This window comes from Molothrus aeneus, chromosome 3, assembly GCF_037042795.1.
Source record: "Molothrus aeneus isolate 106 chromosome 3, BPBGC_Maene_1.0, whole genome shotgun sequence".
Classification (NCBI taxonomy): Eukaryota; Metazoa; Chordata; class Aves; order Passeriformes; family Icteridae; genus Molothrus; species Molothrus aeneus.
Window position 1 is genome coordinate 15,671,907 of NC_089648.1, and position 13,894 is coordinate 15,685,800.

Genomic DNA, 13,894 nt, shown 5'->3' on the forward strand with positions numbered 1-13,894 from the left:
TCAGTCCCAAAATCAGTGTGGAAAGTAAATGAACACCATATCACAAGAGCCTGGTGTTTAGATGCACTCCCATTCCCTACCTCAATCCAAATTTCACATTCTGCTACAAGCTGACAAGATAATTGTTAGGTAATTACACTGTCTTCATTTCCAAGTGCAGCAAAGATACAGCAGCAAGAGAATGTACTAGCATGATAAAAATTGCATGCTTGTCTGCTTTTCAAAAATTATCCAGCTGGCCTGTATATTACCAAATAAGTAGCGGGCTTAAAAGAAGCACTGGCTGGAGAATGCTTCAAAGCTCTGAAGAATATCTGAATCTGCCATGAGGACATAACAATATACGTGCAATGCTACAACTTACAGGCCTAAATAGATGAGAAATAATAGGGTAATGCATATATGCTTATATTCTTTGGGGCAAGTTTTGGATAATCTTAGTTTATGAACCTTACCAGCAATATCCAGAATATCTGGAGTTTTTAATATAAGCATATTAATATGCTTATATTCTTTGGGGCAAGTTTTGGATAATCTTAGTTTATGAACCTTACCAGCAATATCCAGAATATCTGGAGAACACTCCAACTCCATCAATTGAGATGTACCAAAGTGTCTTTTATTTTGCACCAGGGTGTCTGCAGCTTCTCACCAATCTTCAGATACTTTCTTCATCAGATATAAAGTGCCAGAAGAGAGATATCTGGAGAATCTTATCAGCTGTAGGGCTGAAAAGACCATTGTGAGTAGACCAGACAATTTCAGAATGCCTTTATTTCAAACAAAGGACTATTGATACAGGACTTTAACCAAAACCCAGTCAAGGAAGAAAGTTAAACTAAAAAGTCTGGCCGTATATTGCAGCACCATAATTTTCAGTTCAATAGCTTTGAAAAATAAACTAAGATTCTTGGAGGAAATAGATGAAAAGTTGCAGCAGTGGATGATTTGAACAGTAACAGGATCTTTTTACTGACAGAGGAAGGATTCTTGGGACATCTCCCTAAAACCAGGAGGACTACAGCAAGGTACCACAGCATGCTTAAGCCAAAAAACCTCACCTCATCTGTGTAACACTGGTGCCATTTTGACAGCCTGCCTGGTACCACAGCCCAAGAGCACCTTTGAGTATCGGTGACTCAGGTAAATTGCTGCCATGTTCAGAAAACCCAAGGAAAGGCAAGGCAAAACCATGGCTGACACCATTGAGCCAGCTCCCTTAGAGCTAGAAGAGTTCATCCAGCTTAAGACTGAGCCCTGTTTATATATTGCTTTCCTCTTCAGAGGAGTAAGTGAAGTTGCCATCACAAAAATGCTCTTGAGGTTGCCTTGCTAAAGCAACCTTGATGAACCTTGCTATTCATCACAACAAGAACATTTGAGCACTGCAGTCCGAATAAATCAAAACATGCCAGGATGTCTGTAATTCTTAATCAGCACTCTTGAATTTACACTCTCCTCAAACACCCTTAGAAAAAAAAACAGAGTGGACGCCAATTTCCCTACTGGTGCAAATGAGTGAATTTCCACTGAAATTGACACGCTTGAGCCAATTTAAACAAGCTAAAAATTCAGATCTTGTGCTGTTTCTGCTCCTGCTTAGAGTGGTTTTGAGATCAAGCAGAGCTCTTGCAGGATGTGTAACAATGAAGCAGTGATCACCTAAAGTAGCTTTCATGCAGAGGTTTGCAGTCCTTGGCAAAGGAGATCTCAATACCCACAGGTTTTAATTCAGTCAAAGGAAAAAGTGACTTGTTCAAGTCTCTTAGTAAAACAACAGCCAAACAAGGATATGCCCAAACCCTGGAGACCAGGCTTCAAAGTGCCTGTTTCTCAATTATGTTTAACCAAATAGCTTTTCAATAAGGGACTTGAAAATGAGGAACCTTTTCATTTTTTTATATATTGCTGAAAACCACAGCTACCACACTGAGACACATTTCTGAGCTTTAAAAAAAGGCTGCTTTCAACATTCCTAATTTTCACTGCTTATAAGCCATGACTTTACAGAATGATTTTATTTTTTTTTCCTGTGTAGTTGAATATGCCCTGTATCTAGAGGGTAATTTTGGCTTTAATCTGCTCTAAACGCTAGAATGTCGGACAAGTGAAGCATTTGATGGTGATGATAATGAGTAGCCCATTAAAGGTAATTTTTAAAAAGTTAATGAGCTCTCACCAAGGGACCGACACGTACTGTAATGAAAAATGTTTGCATAAAGAATATAGCTTTCTTGCTATTTATTTTACTTTATAGAGAGCCTATAAAACTTTTTAATATGCCCTCAATTAATTCAGTAGTTTAGATGATGCTTGAGTTTTATTTTCATTCTTGCTTTGCCATAGTAGGTTACAGAAATTTAGTTTCCTAAGGAAAGCAACTGATATCTCAATTAATCACTCTCTTCTACCACTATAGTCACTATTAAATGTCCAGGGATTCAAATTTTTTTCCCCACTGCTTAATTAAGGGAACTCAGCAACAAAGTGATTTAGTGATAATGACTCTTGCCATTTCTTTAGCTGTGTGGTCACTGTTAGCCACTATTTGAATTTACCAGCATAAATAAAGCCCTTCAGTGGCTAAACAAAGTTATAGTAGCAATAAATTAAGCTTGCCATGTACACTTGGTTAAACCTTCAGCCAACATAAATACAAGCAGCCTTTTGCTGTGATTTGCTTGGTACAATGACATCATACATTTCCAAACAGAACATGAAGACCACAGCCAAAAAGCTAACACAATTCCCTTACGTGAATCAAATTACAACAATCTAGAGTTTGTTGCACTGGCTGTTCAGTTTCTGGCTTCTACACCATGTGCTCTCATGTGACCACATTATAAAATAATCTATATGGTGATCTCAATTTTGCATTTTCTGCATGATTACATTTTGGCAAGGAGACTCCCCATGTCATCGCTCTCTGCAGGAATGCTTTGAAAGTTACTGAAAAGTCAGAATTTGCCAGCTCAGTCAAATCAAGCCTTCCTGAACCAGATCTTAAGAAGAATAAAAGTTACAAAGGGCTGCATCCAGAAACAGACAGAAGGGCAAAAATCAGGGGTGGAGCTAACCAGAGCTAAACTAGTTAGGGCTGGTAAAAAGGGGCTCTGCCTCTAGATGACAAAGATTTTAGGTGGTGAAGAGATCAGCAAGAGGATGCAACAGGACAAAATTGCTGTGTTATCTTAGATTTCCTCAAAGCAGGCCATTGACCATGATTCTGCTCACCTCTGATCCATTAGAGCCTCTCCCAGGGAATGTGTCTGCACTGCAGGGCGACCCCGAGCTCAGAGGCAACTAAGCTACCTTTACAAAGCAGTTGCATTGTCGAGTACAGTCCCACAACAGTGCAGCCATCCCAGGAGGGGTGCACCCAGTCCATCAGCACCACAGCGAGCCTGGGTCAAAAGCACAAACCTCCACAGCAAGGACAGGACGTGCAACCTTCTTCCAGAAACAAGGCTGTTCGTCCTGAGGGTTTTTTTGCCCTGTAGGGTGGACTCTGGCCAGCTGGGACGGGCCAGGTGCAGCGATGAAGAGCAAAGCACTGGGCTCCAATTTGCATAACAAAGGGAGATGCTCAGCTGGCTCCCACGGGCAGTGCTGGTGATCCTGCTCTCAGCAGAGGAAGCTTCGCTCTTGGTACACCTGCAAACGGCCCTTCCAGAAGCACAGCAGGCAGCTTTGCTGGACGGCAGCACAGATAATTTTATATTACAACTGGTTAAAAAAAAAAAAAGCCAGAAGTGTTGGTGGATGCTGACTAGGTTTAACCCAGAGCAAAAATTACTTGTGAAGGGTCATGCTCTTGTATTTGTTCTTTATTACAACTTCTTCACTAAATAGAGCATAACTATTAAACTTCTTAATGCAAGAAAGAATCAAGTAGAATATAGCATCACAGACATATTAGTGCACCATAAATTAACAAAGTATAAAAGGAAATACCTCTCTGAGCCTGTGTGCATGACAAAGGATTAAAACCAGAAAAAACTTAATAACTAATTGGTTATAACTTTATAGTGTAGCCATGAAAATGGCAATAAGAACATTTTGCCTCAACCAGTCTTATGCTGAGCTGTATAATTTTATGTCACTTTTTATTTATATTTTCATCATGAAAGTCTTGTTGAAAGAGAAACACTAGAAAAACTGGGTGAGCCTAGTCTTCATAACAGATAATACTTTCACAGTATTTTAAAAATTAAGAGATAGAGCAAAGTCACTCATATATCAGCTTTTCTCTACTCCTTCTTTATTCTCCAAACCCTACATTGAGTAATAATTCTTGCCTACTAAATCGTGACATATTAAAGATGAAAAAGATTTCACATTGGTTTTCTTCCCTCCCTTTCTTTTTATTATTCCTTTTGAAAGATATGTAAAGGGTTGAAATATCATCCAGGCCTCTATGAAGCCAATCAACACAATGCTTATTAGGCACAAAAGAGAAGATGTGATCTATTTTTAATTAAGTCATCTTTGAACAATGCAACATAAAGAACCTGGCTTTTGAATTGCAAGACAATCAGTGAATGGATGGTGAGTGATTTAAAAGTAAACAGGAGGAAGAATTCCTAATACAGGGAAGGCTCAGAGATGATGTCAAAAAAAAAAAAAAAAAGCCACAACTTTTCTCAAGTAAAGAAAAAATTGAAGGTTTTTCTTATTATAATTTTGAGGGTATGTTTCATTCCCTATTTTGACTCACTTTTCAAAGCCACATCAGGTTGTTTGTAAAAACAATTTGTTAGCAAATACATGGTTTGCCTCTGCCTGGAACATTAGAAACTGCAACATATATACAACACTTACTGATGTTTAAGTATCAATCAGATTGTGTATTATTTGAGCAGAGTACACATTTAAGTCCACTTTACACCATTATGGAACAGACTAAACAAACCTGACCTCAGGGATGACCTTTATAGGATCCCTAAAGATTGCAAATGTATAGTAGGCAGTCACCATGAGACTTTTACAGCCTGGTAATGGCATGCAAATGACACTCTGTCTCTGTAAGGCAGCCAAATTCTGGGGTTGTATATGAGACTAATTTCCTGAAGAATTTGGGGAAAATGTGATACTTTTCCTTTTATGTATTAAATTCACATCTCTTCCTTTTACTGGAGTACTACAGGGGAAGCACTCACAAAGGTCATGCTAAGCCGTACTGTTCCCTGTAGCAGCACCTCTCCAAAACCTGCCCTCTGTAAGCAGGGTGGTCCTGTGTCCCTAGGACACAGAGAGCCTAAGCCCCATTGCCATACCCAAGGACACCAGCTGAGCACCTCACTGAGCTCTCTGTGTCAAGCATTCTCCTCCAGAGCCCAGCTTCAGGCAGGAGACAAGGACAGATGCTCTGAATTGCCTTATGGAGGATTCATTCTCCCTCTCCTTTACACAGGATACATGGAAACCAGATATGGTTGGCTTCTAAAAATCAGTAAATAGAAATCCTATTCATATCCTTCAGGGCTGATTTTTCTTCTTTTATTTTTTTTTCTCTAATTGAATGTGCAGAATGGAATGTCTTGAGCTGGAGGAGACCTTTAGACGTCACCTAGTCCATACTCCCTGCCATCTTTGAGTGAATCAGGTTGCAGATGGTTAGCTCAAATGAAGTTGTCTAGTGGGTCTCATGCCAGTGCAATAGGTGAAGGCTTAGCTATAGTTGCAGCACCACTGGGGATTAAGACAATTTTCACAACAGCAGCCACACCTACATGTCACAGATGTAAGTTCCTTCTCCACACAGTTTATACCTTTCTTGGCACTTTCAGCACTATAGCTGTGTTATCCCAGTTTTGCTTCAAGGCTTCCACTGCAGCTGTGTATACACTTGCCATAAATCAGCTTATCTCTTCCCACTGAAGCTCTTAGCAGAGGAAAAGAGACAAGAAGGGAAAGGTAAATGTGTCTTCCACAAGCCTTTGTACTTCCATGTACACTGGCTAGCAAAGGACCAGGATCATCCTGGCGTAACACAGAGGAACCCACCTGTGGTTCCACCCTGGGCTTTGAAGAAACAATCTACTCCAGTCATGCTGAGTAGCAGCTCCCAAAGGACAGCCTGCCATGGCCACACTCCCTCATTCTGTTTTTATGAGAGCTCACAGATAGACATCTGTTTTAAGATATTCTTGTGACCACAGGGACTCAGGAGGGCTTTTTTCCTCCCTGCCTGGCCATAAGAATTCTGCTGTCCTTAGGGGTCCTCCCTAATATTACCTGTGCTTTCACCACGTTGCTGGTGTGTTGCCATAGCTTACTCCATGCACAGACACATCATTGCCAAAAGCAAAATCTGAATCACTGAATCACAATAAGCTGAGTTGCAAGAGCCCCAAACAGAAGTGCAGCAGCCCCAGTTTTTTGCACCAATTTTCAAGGAGTGTATTTGTACTCACACAATTGCTTTTACCTGGCTCCCCTGTCATGAGACCCAGGTACAGTTCTGGAGGCAGAACTGTATGAAGACTCACACCAATTCATTATTTGTCCCAATAGGTGAGGATTCCTCCATTTGCAGTGAAGGCATTGAATGGAGACACTCAGAAACATTGCCAAGTGTAACAAAGCAATGTTAATTTAACATATCTGCTCTGTGGGGTGCTTAGGCAGACACGGGGCTTCATTTGGGGTGTGCAACTATCTTCTTCTGTGCTGCTGTTTAAGCTTAACCTTACATGAGGAACTACACAAGGAGTAGGGAGTTGTGTAGGAGCTGGGTAGGGACTACACAAGGCTGCAGCAAGGAAACGTGTTGGGCACCTATGCTTTTTAACAGAATAGATTGAGGGAGATTTCATCACTTTGAAGACCCACGCTAGTAATTTCTTCCTCTTCCCGGTGCCCTTCTTTCTTTCCTCTTCCCAGAATCACACTGTTAGTAAATGGTTTTCTTCCAATATATAACATTACAAATCTATGTGTATTTTCCTTTCCTCTGCAGTTCCAGCCTCTTCTGGGGAATTAAGTTATGCATACTGCATGAAAATAGGACCACAGGCTGGGCCCCTACAAGCTGCTAATTGAAAACCTTGTCAGAAGTAGGAGGAAGTGGCAAGAAACTTGGCAAGCCCTCCTGCTTTTCATGCTGTACTTAGCTCTTGGTACTTATGAATGGCAGCTCTGCAGTACTTTGCAGAGGTTTACAAGTTGTGCCAGTGCTGTCTCTGCAATTATAGAACAACACGTTCTTCTCTATGAGCTGAGAAAGAGAAAAGAGCATTTATATTCAGAAAGCCACATCCTATGTTTTTCATCCAGGTAATACTGCTGTTGAAATGGAAGTGAAGAAGACAGCAGACAAGACTTCACATCAAACTTGTTAAACATGCATGGCTACCAGCTACAGAAAAAGCTGATGGGGCAATATTATGCTTTGAATTAAAAAAATACATGTGCTAGATTCCTGGCAAAGATGATCTTATTATGGAGTAGGTAAGAAAGTGCAAGAAGGCACAGGAAAGATGTCTGGACCTGATCTTCCAATTCTCAGTTGAATCTTACTTCAAAACACCAACTCACATGGGAGCTGAAGGATTCAGCCCCATAAAAAATTACTACAAATTACCTGATATGAAATGCTTGCATTATGAAAACAAGGATGATTTTGCATCTGTTAATGAGGATAATGACTAATATATTCAAGCACTAGACATGACAGCTGTCTGTATGTTTTTAGGGGCATGTATTTTTAGATGCCATTTATCTCCAAATATATTAACTACTACATTCTTCCCAAGTGCTCCAAATCTCCAAAGCTTAAGAATGCAGGTTAAATTTCTTTCTGCTTCTGTATCACTTGGTTACATCACTGTCTCATTATTTAAAAGCTCTCACAAATCTGCTACTCAGATCCTCAGCTAAGTACCATGGTAAAGGGAAATGGCAAATGCCAATGTGAAACAAAACAAATTTTAAATCACACTCCACTGAAACACTGCTTAAAAGTAACTGCACTGCCTGCTGCTCCATTTTAACTAGTTTAATCGCTTGCTGACCAAGCAGGCTTATAACTGCTAAGGAATATATGCTTGTACTTTTCCCCTGTTTTTCAAAACCAAAGATTTGCAACACAAACTCCAAATCTAAGACAAAAGTCACCCCATTAAATGTTAACAGATGTTTCTCAAGTTCAGAAGATTAAGAAAGATTTCAGCATCAAAAATCAAAGAAAATATTCTATGACCTTAAAAAAGGATAAATCTCAAAGCTCTAAACAAACCAAAAGTCCACTTTGACAGCTGCATCTGACTGAATTGATGAGATGCTATTGATGTTTGGATTAAACTATGCCTCTGTGATCAAGTACTCAAACATGGGATAAAAGAGGAATATATTCTTTAATCCCACCAACTAATTTTGTGTAGGCAGCAGTTGCAGAAAGCAATGGTTACAGAACAAACGTTGGAAGTGGCTTCACTTTTGCTTATTGACAAAGCTATTTTTATTTCATTAATTCACCAAGTATACTACCAGCGTTTAAACTAACACGGGGAAATCTATATCAGGCACAGTATTCTCCACAAACAAATCACTGAAAATTTCAAAGTCATTAAAGGTAGAATCAATAGAATATGATTCTGAAGGGCTAAGAAGATGCAGTGCTAAAGTATAATAGAAAAATTAGATATTGATTTTTTAATATAATCTTGATAAACAAAGTAAACAACACGGGAGATTCCAGTTCTGGTTTTATAGCATGTCTTCTCCAAAAAGAGGAAGGGTTAGAATACGCTAAAGTCATTTGTTAATTACTGTCTTTATTACTCTGTAACCCTGATCTCTAGAGGAAGACTAACTGGTGTGTGCTTTCCAAAACTCCTAGCAAGAGGAAGTAAAGCAAAGCAATGCTCCAGATGCCACATTACTAGGAATCCAGATGGGAGAAAGTCTAAGACAAAACCTGCCACCTGGATACCTGGATCCTCATCTGGCTACAACTGGGAAAGAGCTCTGGGGTAAACAAGAATCTGACCTGTATTGTATAAACAGTGGCATTACATCCACTGCTGTACACTAGGTTGCTTCCTGGGGTTCAGCCCCATTGTGAGAAGGATAATAGCTGAAAGAATGGAAATTATTTTGGCTACTTGCAGAAAGTCCAGTCCCACTGTGACACCAGATTGCACCATGAACTATCAACATATGAAGCCCTGCAACCTGAGCAAACAGCCGGGTACATCATTTTCTGGAGTGGAAAGGCCAGTGTTGAACAAAATAGACTCTCAGGACATAGGGATCCCAGATCTGCAGAAGGCAGTCACAGAAGGAGAAAATTCAAGGGTAGTAAATTTGTGTTCCAAATAAAACTTCTTGTGACCACAAAACAATATCTGAACTTTTTTTTTACTTGAGGCGCTCAAGAATGTGAGTCTGAAGTAATTTACCAGAGAATTGTGTCATTTTAGGGGAATTCTCATCAGTACATATTTACTGTGAGAATACTTTCACACTTTCACTAAAGTAAAGGGGAGAAACACACCCTGATCAAAGGGACACAGTAAAGGTAAGCAGCTATTCGCAGAGCAGACTCTGTGGTGGGGTGTGAGTCCACTGAAGTGAGTGACAAACTTCCCATTGGTTTCAAATAGGATCAGACATCACCTCTAATTATTTACTCTTCTACCTCTTTTTTGTTACTTCTGTTTCTCTTAGCAGCTTCTCCTTCCATACATGTAAGGAACACCTTCTTTCAGATTCAGATTTGCATGCACTGTTATTTTATTGGGCAAGCAGAAGAAGTAATGTTATAGTTCTGAGAACTACTTCTGAGAAGAGCTAAGCACCCCAAAGCTGAACCAAACTAACCCATACATTTGGCAGGAATAAGCCCAAATTAACCAATAGCAGCTGCCTTGTACTCAAGAGAAGTGGCAAAAGTGACAAATGATAACATGAACCATAAAAGTGAAGAATGAAAATAACAGATGGTCTCTTTGCCTGACTTAGAAACCTAAAAAACATGTATTCTCACTTTGGGGTAGTCTAGACTCTCTACCATTTCTTCAAGCACAGTTAGATGCACATTTGCAGGAAGAGATTGCATGTAAACAAAACTTTATATTGTTATCAGTTTCATCTGTCTTTCCAGTCACGTGATCCTTAAGGGATGCAAAACCACACAATAATATGACTGGAAAACACCAGATGAAAAAAGTTTGTGGTAATATGCTATTTATATAAAGGTATTATGTTTCTATGTTGGAGAAAAATACATAGAGTATTAGCAAAACGTTTGAGCCTATTTCTGGTTTTGGATTTTTTTTATTCTTTTCAGTTGGGTAAAATAAATATTTGCAATTTTTCTTCAAAGTCTTTAAAACTCACTGGTTATGATTTAAATAGCTGGTCTGTGACTATTATGCAAAGACAGGTTTTACCATGACAATTATACTTAGGTAATTCTGACAGTTTTCTTTGTGTTGCTAAGGAATTCTGTAAACAAACCAAATAAAACCACATAGTACTTCAATAGCAGTGACAAAATTTTGTAGCCACAATACTGGGAATATGGTCTAATTATTCTATAAACACACTTTGATTTGTTTACTTCAGTGTCAAATTAACTTCAAATATGTACCAACAGTCACTGATTTGATACGGTATACAATGCTGCCAGTGACTGCTTTCATTGTGGTGTGTGTAAATCTATCTCTTTTTAAAATGAGTTCATTTCTGAAAGTGTCTATGCTGTACATTGTGAATACTAAACAGGGAAACACATATGCAACTTATTTAAAAGAAAATTATTTCCAATTAATTTTGCTCTGATCCAGCATATTTTGGCTCCATTTTATTTTTCCTTTTGAACAGTAGAAGGAATATTTTTTAGAAAGATTAATAAGTCATGGCGTGGAGAAACAAATTATAATCTTACTGGAGAAAAATGAGCTGAACTAACTTCATCTCTATCCATGCAGTTGCCCTGAACAAGTAGATTGTGCTGCTTTAAAAGAAAGACAGAACTTTGACTGTTATAACCAATCTATAAAACTGGGAGAAGGTCAAGTTTTTTGAGCAGTTGCAAAGAACGCAGATCCTGAAGAGATGCAATAAAAAGCAAAATATTGCACTGTGGTTTTCATCTTTTTACAGTATCTACCTAAACTCCTACCCAAGAAAACATCAATGGCTCACAAAAATACTCTGATGTGGGATTTTTTGTCCTTTTTAGGGAGTTCTTTTCAGGGGTTGCTGCATACCACGACTGTCAGTGGTGGCAAGTAACAAATTCAGTAATGGCAGCTGCTACTCTGCACGAATGACTTTGTGCACACCACATCTTAGAAAACCCTGGTTTGTATCATAAAGTGCCTTTCACAGAGAAGGATCTCCAAATGCTTTGTAAGCTCTGCACCATACAGAAAGGTCAGAAACCCTCCCACTAAAACAAGGCCAGCTCAGGAGAGAATGAGGCTGCCAAATGGCATCTGTGAAAGTAAATAAGATAATTAAGCAGAAAAAATAAAGCTTGTTAGTCCCACATTCTGCCCATGTCAGAATGTAAATGGGCAGCTGTTTCTGTCCATTTACCCAAGTAGTATGGGAGGTGTGACATTATCCAGTGGACCAATACTGCCGAGGTTGCTCCAGTCCTCTGGTCCTTACATAAACACTTGCTGAGCTGTCTTGCTCCTGTTCTGCCATGAAACATTTAAGAACCTCACAGAGACCCCAGTGACTGGCTGTTGTGGGAAGGATTGGGTCCCAGGGTGCTAACCTGTGTGCAGTTCTGACTCCACAGCGGGCTCCAGTGTTCCCAGCAATGCATCTCAAATGGCACTGAGCAAGGAAACAAGGACTTATGCCTTTTAAAGGACTAAAATCACCAGGAAGAAAATACTGGATTTACTGTCATTAAGCTGCAACAATCTAGGGTCTTGTGGAGAACTTGGAGTTTTAATACTTGTGAAGTAGAAATTGTGGAAATTAACAATGAAGTTGTGGAAATTAGAGGTTATTATTACAAAACCTCTATTTAAGGGATAATGTTCTTGGCAGAGAAATATACAAGGCAATAAATTGCCTTAGTAGGTGATTATATTCCCAAAGCAAAAACTGTAGTAGTGGCTGAATAAGTAACCACAAACACCATTATACAACAAGGGAAAGAATAAAAGCCACAACACTGTGCCTTCTAAAAATATTTTATACACACGCATTATTTCCATCCATTACTAGTGCTTTTAGGAGTATTGTGTTTCACTGTTCTTAGTCTTTCCATATTTACCTGAGTAGAACAGATAAAGTCAAAAGGAGTCTAAAGTTCATATGTGGGCCTTGGACACTTGACCCATCTGATGTGCATTGGTGAGGATATACAGTTTGTAGATCAAGTTATGGGCAGGGAAACATTTTCACCTTCTCCACAAGCACAAGCTTATAATAAGAAATCAAGGGGAACAGACCATCTTCCCAGAAATCTGTGGTCCAACCCTCTGCAGGTGCTTCCACTTGTGCAAATAATCCCTCTAGGACTAAGCCCTACGTCAGCCCCTCAGGCTGACTGTGGTGGGGAGAGCAAATCCTTCCTCCTCATCCTTAGCTCTCATTTCTCAAAAAAAAAACCCTCCTTCCTCCCATTTATTCAGGGTGAATTTCATCCAAGAGAAATAACTCTCCCAGCACACAGCCCACATGGTTAGCTGAAGCAAAGCAAACTAAGAAAATACAGCAAGAGCTGTATCTTCATCTTTCCTGTACTTCATACTCTGCACCTAAGGGTTCTGATGGCTCCTCAGCTATTCCAAGACTGCTAAGGATTCGCTTTTCTCCTTCATTATGTATGGCTGAACATTTGTAACAGTTTCACTCGCCATGAGCCTTGCTGCCATTATTCCTGCCACTGTCACTTTACTATAAACCTGTTTTATGTGTATGGAGGATGCACTAAGCCCAGACTACACTTCAACTCACTTGGAAATTGGGAGAGGGATGCAACACGCCATCGCTATGTGCAAATTCACAAGAGAATTCTTCCTCTCCTACAATTTGCACAGACTGCCAGTAGGTTTCCACAAGGAGGAGGTGTAATGGAGCTGGTTTTGCCCTATAAATCTCTGCTTAGCTTGCAGTCTGTCTACCTGGCAGTCTATCTACACTGTTTCCAGAAAAAGGGGAGGGAGGGGATGTGCTGGAGCCTCTGCAAAGACCAGCTCCACGTTCAGGAAGACAAAGTTCTCTGGCCAACTTCCACAGCCAGTACAGGGATATTGATTCCTCCAAGGAACAGGTGAAAACTGTTATGTTCTGGAGTCAGGTGCCTGGAATGAGGAATCCCAATTTCCAAGTGAGTTGAAGTGTAGCCTGGGCTTAGTGCATCCTCCATACACATAAAGCAGGTTTATCCCTGTTTTCAGAGTTTGGGTTCACTACAGTAGGGTTATCCTCTGTCAACATGCATCTGAAAACAGTGACAAAGTTGTGTGCATGAAAATTCCCAGGCTCCACCTCCACCATTAACTTCTCTCTAGCTGATCTCACAATTTCAGGGCAATACTCCAAGGTATCTTCTGATATGGTTTTATGGATGCAAAAAAAAGTGAAGGGCAGATGTGCTGGAGGCCTGGAACATTTTACCTCAGCTGGCTTGGCTGAGGGGAGAACTGAAAGATCTATTAGAAAGAAATCTTCAGACTCAGCCTATCAAGGAGATGCAGAGCTGATCCCCAGCTCCAGTAAGTGGCAGCTGCAACACTTCCTGCAGGAACAGCAGAAATACACTGCACCAAGTGATGTGGTCACCTGTACCAAGTAACACAGGATTTGAGAGCTTAGACTTTCCTCTTCATACTCTTTCAAATTTGTCAGGTTTGCAGGTGATCTGTGTGTTAGAGTGCAATTTAGCTAGAGTGCAGTGAATTTTAAAGAGCCAAGC